Source organism: Lepisosteus oculatus, unplaced genomic scaffold (genome assembly GCF_040954835.1).
Source record: "Lepisosteus oculatus isolate fLepOcu1 unplaced genomic scaffold, fLepOcu1.hap2 HAP2_SCAFFOLD_40, whole genome shotgun sequence".
In the NCBI taxonomy this organism is placed as follows: domain Eukaryota; kingdom Metazoa; phylum Chordata; class Actinopteri; order Semionotiformes; family Lepisosteidae; genus Lepisosteus; species Lepisosteus oculatus.
In genome coordinates, this window is record NW_027167934.1 from 287,061 (window position 1) to 294,517 (window position 7,457).

At 44.9% G+C, this 7,457-nt stretch overlaps 2 non-coding genes across 2 annotated transcripts; one reads left to right on the plus strand and one right to left on the minus strand.

Moving 5' to 3' along the window:
• Positions 1–1,367: 1,367 nt before the first annotated feature.
• trnai-aau (transfer RNA isoleucine (anticodon AAU)) lies at positions 1,368–1,441 on the plus strand. The gene has a single exon. It is a non-coding gene; the product is annotated as a tRNA-Ile (tRNA).
• A 5,032-nt stretch (positions 1,442–6,473) lies between these two features.
• On the minus strand, positions 6,474–6,555 carry trnas-uga (transfer RNA serine (anticodon UGA)). The gene has a single exon. It is a non-coding gene; the product is annotated as a tRNA-Ser (tRNA).
• Between the last annotated feature and the right edge of the window lie 902 nt (positions 6,556–7,457).

The window sequence follows — 7,457 nt, forward strand, 5'->3', positions numbered from 1 at the left end:
CCGCTTGGGCACGTAACGGCGTTATACGCAAGTGCGGGACGTGAGGGTTTTTGTTTGTTCGTTTTGTTTTGCTCTGCTTTGCTTTGTTTTGCTTTCCATCGCGTTGGTAAGAGCGTAAATAAAAAGGCGATTCCTGCGTCTACCACTAATGTAAGAGCTATTTCAAGTGTGACGTGGTGCGGCTTTTCAAATGCTTGTGGGCATTTCTCTGTTGTTGATTCTTTTTTTGTGTGTAACAAAGTGGCATTTTCATGTCCGGACGGGGAGACTTTATCATTCCGACATGAAGCCACCCTTAAGTACTCTGAGGCGTGTCTGTCTGCAAGGCTTGTATTTTGGAAATGTTTTTTTGAAACGGAGAACGACTTTGAAAAAGGCTTCCGCCGGCGCCTCGTGATCCAGGTAAGATTGTAGCAAGAACGCAGCAGTGGTGGGGCTTGCTGTAGTCGTGGCCGAGTGGTTAAGGCGATGGACTAGAAATCCAGTGGGGTTTCTCCGCGCAGGTTCGAATCCTGCCAACTACGTTGTCCGCCTCCAGTCGGTGTGTTTCGGCGCAAGCAAAGAAGCGCGCCTCTTTGCTGTTCCTGGTGGTTTTAAAACGCCCAATCGCTTGTACCCGGTGCCTTAGAAATAAGTTCTTCAGCGTCCGCGAACGGCATTTTGCAGCTGGAAGCAGATGTCGACGCGTGTTGCACAGAGCACCAAAAAAGCGTCTTTTTTGAAGACCCAGGCACTGCGCATTGGTGGTTCAGTGGTAGAATTCTTGCCTGCCACGCGGGAGGCTTGGGTTTGATTCCCGGCCAATGCAGTGGCTTTTGCAGCGAGCGGCTCCATCACTTGCATCCCCTTGCAACTCGCAACTGAAAACCCACTGAAGCTAAGCAGGTGTGAGCCAGCTCAGTACCCGGATGAGGGTGAGCTACAGGGAAAAACAAAGCTTCCAGCTGGAGGTGGTGTTAATGGTGCCGGCGGGGGGGGGCGCTCACCCTGAGGTCTGTGCGGGTCCCAATGCCCCAGTATAGTGACGGAGATGCTGTGTTGTAAAAGGGCGCTGTCTTTTGGATGAGATGTAAAACCAAGGTCACAGCGCTCTGTGGTCATTCAAAATGACCACCAAAACCTTTGACAAAAGCTCTTGGTAATTGATGGTCTTCAATAATGCTTCTCCTTTAGGTACATTTTAAATCAGCTGAAAAATGCTGTGAAATGGGGGGGCACTTCAGGCCAGTGTAGGATTTGGGTTACAAGAACCATGAAACTGCACGAGAAAGCCCGTACACTGAATTACACGGCTTTCTATTCAAAGGAGGACAAAAGAAATTCCCTGAGTTCGATTTTTTGCAGCACAGAGAGGGGCACTGTTGTGAGGCCGGTTAGCTCAGTTGGTTCGAGCGTGGTGCTAATAACGCCAAGGTCACGGGTTCGAGCCCCGTATTGGCCCGGTCCTTTTCTCCTCTCTTACCAAAGCTGTTAGGTTCCTTTCCGTGGTTAGAGGGGTTGTAATGCAACGCTGCCACATAGTGCCGACAGACAAGAGTGTTGCGGGAGAAGAGGAAAGTGTTTGAAGATTTAAGAGTGTCTTAGGTGGAGCCAAAATCAAGTGTTACAAATACAAGTGGGAGGATTTCCAATGTTTAATATGGTAAAAATAAGCGGAAGTTATCTGCCGGTCCGGCACAGTCTGCCATGCTTTTGTCATATACTGTAAAGTGGTGTCGAACTGGGTGTCGAACTGGAGCCTCACTATTTGCATATGTGTGTGCGTTGTTAGTTGTTCTGACGATTGATTTTCTAAAAGCCCCAACGAACAACCTCGTGTTTATTGCTACAATTAATAATTGTCTCAGTAAACCCATCAAACCTCTACATTTAATGGCGTCCCTGGGCGGGCGAGTTTAGAATGAAATGAGAATCAATCGCACAGAATAACTGATGTTATACAGTTATACATCGAGTGTCACATTAAATGACAAAAATGAAGAGAGTTAAAGTAGCTGGAGAGGTTTTCTTACAACTTTTGAGCTGACACAGTTTTGGAAAATGTTTCCTTCACGCTGCACTGTACAACATAGGCAGCCAAGAGTCTCCAAAACAAAACAGAATTGACAGATAGGAGAAAATTCCCACTCGTCCTGAAGTTCCCAAAATCCAGCACTGAGCATAAACAAAGTGTCTAAGTAGCGTGGGAATGCTAACCCTAACCCTAGCTGGAGTTTGAGCAATCCAGCACTGAGCGTAAAAAGATGAGTCAAAGTAACATCTAATCGGATTTGTTTCCTTAGAGCTGGTTCAGAGTTTGCTCAAGAGTTTACCTTTCACAGATGGGCAAAGCAGAAAGTTGGGGGTGCACGCTTCAAGGCGCCTTACAGCTGTAGGGAGTGATTCGAGACGATTCGTGGCGTGTGCTCGTTCCCATATACCGTACGCCCGGGGTGCAGTGCTAGGATGACGTACAATACCACTTGGGCACGTAACGGCGTTATATGCAAGTGCGGGACGTGAGGGTTTTCGTTTGTTCGTTTTGTTTTGCTCTGCTTTGCTTTGTTTCGTGGTCAAGAGGCGTAAGGTAAGTCGTAATCCAGGGAGAACACTGGTGGCAAACAGTCCGAGGTGAGAGGCGAAGTCCAAAGTCAAAAAGGCAGAAGGGGAGTCCAATATCCAGAATAAACGAGGTAATGGAAAAAACGCCAGGTAGAGCTCTCAAGGAATAGACTCAATACCGAGCAGCGGGAAGCAGGTAAAGATGGTAAAAATAGCACTGCGTACCGCACGGTGGAGTGTGTGCAGGTGGGTTAACTCGTGCGGCAGCGTTTGTTAATAATCACCCACTGCTGGTGCTGATTAGATCGCTTAAGAGTTGGTCTTAACTGCCTGGCGGTCATGACAAGCTCCTCTTTAAGCTGTGGTTTAGTTTTGCAATCATGTGTTTCTAGAGCAGTTATTTATGGGGGTGGGTGGGTCTTTCACAGAGGCTCAGGACAAATCCCCCGCATGAAAGTCTACTGTGTGCGTTCAGACAGTCACAGGTCAAGAGCCAGGCAGGAGGACAATGGACAGAAGAGCCAACGAGCTAAAAATAAAAGAACGAATATGAAAAAGCCACCATCTTTTTCTTTTTGACATTTTCCGACATTCATGCAAGCCAGGACAAAGTTGCTCGTAGCTACTTGTGGATTCAAATACTCTATCGAGTGCTTTGATGAGTTTTTGCAATTTGATTTGTCGTCCTGTCAGCCTGTTTCTGTTTTTTTTTTCAATCTAGTGATGGAAAGTAAGAGGGAAATGATGGAGCAATCAATAACCGCTCCGGAAAAATGGCAGAAAGAAATGGCCCATCACTTAGGACATTTGTGAAGCAGAGGAGTGACATCACCACAAAGGCGACTTATTCTGCTGATCGTTTTGGTGAATAATGATTGAGGCGCGTTAAGAGAAAGGTAGCTGCGTCAGCATGCTTAGGCTGCAAAGGATAAAGCAAAGGTTTACTCCATGCTGAAAAGAGAAAAAAATTAGCACAACGTTTCGGCTGTGGAGCCTTCTGCGCCATCTTCTTTAGCGATGGTGATGATGTTTACATTGGAAAAACTGAGACACGCATACCAGAGGAGCTCGAACCACCAACCTTTCAGTTAACAGCCAAACGCACTAACTGATTGCTCCACAGAGACTGACAGCCTTTTGTGCTCCCTACATTTGCAGGTTTATGGTCAAAGAAAACAGTCGTTTGCACTTCTTGTAGCCAGCAATATTTTTTCACTGACAACCAAGAAATGGATTTCATCTTTCACAAAATGTATGGATTTCTTCAAAAACAAGTTATTCCAGAAAGGAAATGAATTCTTGCATTAAACTGAACCAAGCTGTACATGTTTGTCTGAAATGATACATTTGGCACAACAAGACACGGAGAGAGGCACAGCTGGTATTCAGACCCAGGATCGCCTGCTTACTAGGCAGGCACTTTAAGCCACTAGGGAGCACCGCACTTTTACAGACACTTGGACACATCTGCGCTCGGTGTGCACTTAACATAATCTCTGAGCCCGTTGCCTCTTTCCCATTTAATAGCAGAACTGACGCCAAGAGAAATGATGAGAAATGGCATTTATCTGGCACTTCTCATGTCCAAGGAGCTCAATGTCCTTGACACCTCCCCAAGGCGACAGAGCTGTGCATTCTTTGGCGACAACATTTTTTCTTTTGTTTTATTTCTATACTTATTGATATAAAAAAAAACGATATGTCATGTACTGTAAGGGAAATGTCTCTTTTCATGGGGAAAGCTAGCACCAGCAAATGTTGTGTTTAGAAGAAGTGATTTAACATGACACGTGACCTAACATACCGGAGCAAAAGCTCACCCAGCAAGCCCTGCTTTACTTCTACAGTAGAGAAGTAGAGTCTGCAAGATGTTCAGCTGGGTAGCTATGTCAGCATGCCTCGGCTGCAAAGGAACAAGTAATAGGTTTATTGCATGCTGAAAAGAGAAGAAAGGAACCACAACGTTTCGGCCGTGAGGTCTTCTCACACCTGAAGAAGCCTCACACCTGTAAAAGGTTCCATGGTTTTCTTTCTTCTCTTTTCAACATGGAATACACCTATTGTCTGCAAGATGTGACAATTTCACGGTGTTTTGGAAGAAAACCTTTTTTCTTTGAATTCAAAATCAATCGGAATTTCAGCACGACACATCAACACTTTTTCTGTTTTAAGGAGATGATATTTTAAACCTGATAAAAATAGTAGGAAACACAAGTTTCTTGCTGTGAAAATTTAGATGGGGAAGTGTACTACTGGTAGCAGTGTAGAGCTCTCTGTGGTGGAGTGCAAGTGCATGTTCTATGGGCCAGTGGCGTAATGGATAATGCGTCTGATTTCGGATCAGAAGATTGTAGGGTCGAGTCCTGCCTGGCTCATGAGGCTTTTAAACCTCTCAGGTTCCTCGGTAACAGGTTGCCGTCATGTATATGAACTATAGAAAAGCATTTGCCACAACCCGTAAATTAGCACGCAAGTGTGGGCTAGTTAACACAGAACTGTATGGAGATCATCTCCAGCTCTAATCTCAATTGCAATGAAAAAACATGCAGAACAGAACTGGAGAGCAGCTGAATTTGTGCTCGGTAGGGTTGGGAGGACTCAGCATTGCTATTGTTCTAATTGGCATGAACTGCAGGGGATCTGAATCAGAACATGTCAGTTAGTTCGATCATTGCGTCAATATGTAGGCCACGTTAATATAGAATTATTACTTTGTCTGTCTCGTCTTTGTATATAGCTGAATGTCCCTGACAATTTCATGTTAGTTTTTAAGAACGACATTGGTGCTAATATATACATATATAGCATATAAGGAACACGTAAAAGTTGAGTCCATGCTGAAAAGATAAGAAAACCGCCACAACGTTTCATCTTGGAATAAATCTTTACTTGTTGTTTTGCAGCCTACCCATTCTGACCTAACTCCTCCCTTGAAATTCCCTAACAGATAAGGGTACGTAACGGCTCATGCGATGCTCAGTTGCAATTTGTCCCAAAACAAACAAGAACAGCAGCTGAGGGTTTGAGTTTGAACATGCACTGTATTAAAGCAGCTTTTATTTCCATTGATAAATGCTAGATATTCCTACAGAGATTCTCCAGGTGAGTAAGCGATTCCTGTTTCTGTTTCTATTTCTGTTTCATATATATATATACAGTATATATATATATGTTACATGTGTCTCTGCAATAGTATAAATGTGTTATACACTATCAGGGGCTGCTTTTTTGTGCACCTCATCTACAACAAGGGTTTTTTTTTTCATTTATGTTTGTGGACCTTCACCATTTGAGGAAGTGAGTTAGATAAGAAAGTTACAGGTATGGTGAGCAATGACTGACAAAGGCACGTACTGCGTATTCCTTACAGAAGTGTAAGCAATTTGTTCTAAAAAACACCGACTAAAGTCCAACATCGTTAGCAATCTTATTACTTAAACAGAATTAACATCAATAAACTGTAAGGTGCTGGTACATGCGAGTAGATTTGATCTTCTATTAAACAAAAATGCAATTACAGCTCTAAAAAGGTCAACCTAGACTTCTGTAACAGATCTGTTCAGGTCATCGCTGTTCCTCTGACCTTGTGAGTCTTTGGAATTTTAAAAGGGTATTTTGCTTGCCTTTCATGTGGTCTGTGTACAAGTCACTGTGGCGTATGCGGTCCTACACAGCCTTGCTATAGACGTGACGAGCCTCCGCTATGTTGCAATGGAGAACAGGTTCAGTACGGAGCTGCCGAGAAAATTCAGCTGGAAAGCTCGTTGCAGAAAAGCATCGTTATCTGTGTCCAGCTGCAAAGCGTCCTTCGTGGGTGCTGAAGAATCGATTTCACAGGCTGCGGGTCCAGGCGATTTAGAGTGTTAAAGGTCCCAACGAAAACGAAACGGCACTGGTCCTTTTACACGCACGCAACCAAATGCAAAGGACGCCGTAGTCGGTAGGATTTGAACCTGCGCGGGGAGACCCCAATGGATTTCAAGTCCATCACCTTAACCACTCGGCCACGACTACAGCGAGCGCCGCGGCCGCTGCCTTCTTGCTACAATCGAACAGGGAGTGCGAGGCGGCGGCGGCGGCGGAGGCAACTTTTTTCAAGTTCGCTCTCCGTTTAAGAAACCTTTTACGCCATACGTGCAAGCACACACACACACCTCAGAGGACTTAAGGGTGGCTTCAAGTTGGAATGATAAAGTCTCCCCGTTCGGACATGAAAACAGAACGTTCTTAGACAGAAAGCAATCAACAACGGAGACATGTGGACGACGATTTCAGTCACTGCACTTTGAATAGCATTTTTAGTCCAGTTACAGGAGATGCACCAATGGCCCTTGACCTACGCTCTTACCAATGCCTTGAACATTCAAACAAAACAGCCCTCAAGTCCTGCGGTTTAATATAACGCTGTTACGTGTCGAGGCAGTATTTGACTCTGTCCTACCGTTGAGACACGGGGCGTATATGGAAACGAACACATGCTACGGATCGTCTCTAATCGGTCCCTACAGTTGGAAGGCTCCTTGAAGCGTGCACCCCCATCATTCATCTTTGCGCATCTGTGAAAGGTAGACTCTTGAGCAATGTTTGAGCCAGCTCTAAGGCAACTAGTGCTATTGGACAGACACCTCTGGAAGATCCTAAGAGTCTCTTAACACCACTTCCAGCAGCAAGCTTAATTGTTCACTGGAGGTCTCCCACCCAGGTACTGACCAGGCAAAGAATCACCAGTACATTGAATGTGGAAGTTAATCCTGAAATCCAATTGCATATCTCAAGGTAAGACAAATCCATAAGAACATGTCTTAGTATTACTTCATTTACATTAGTATGGCACTGAGATGGTGCTCTTCTTTAAGCTGTGGTTTACAGATGCAGCCATTCAAAACAAGCGGGCGATACCGCAATATTTTGCGGTG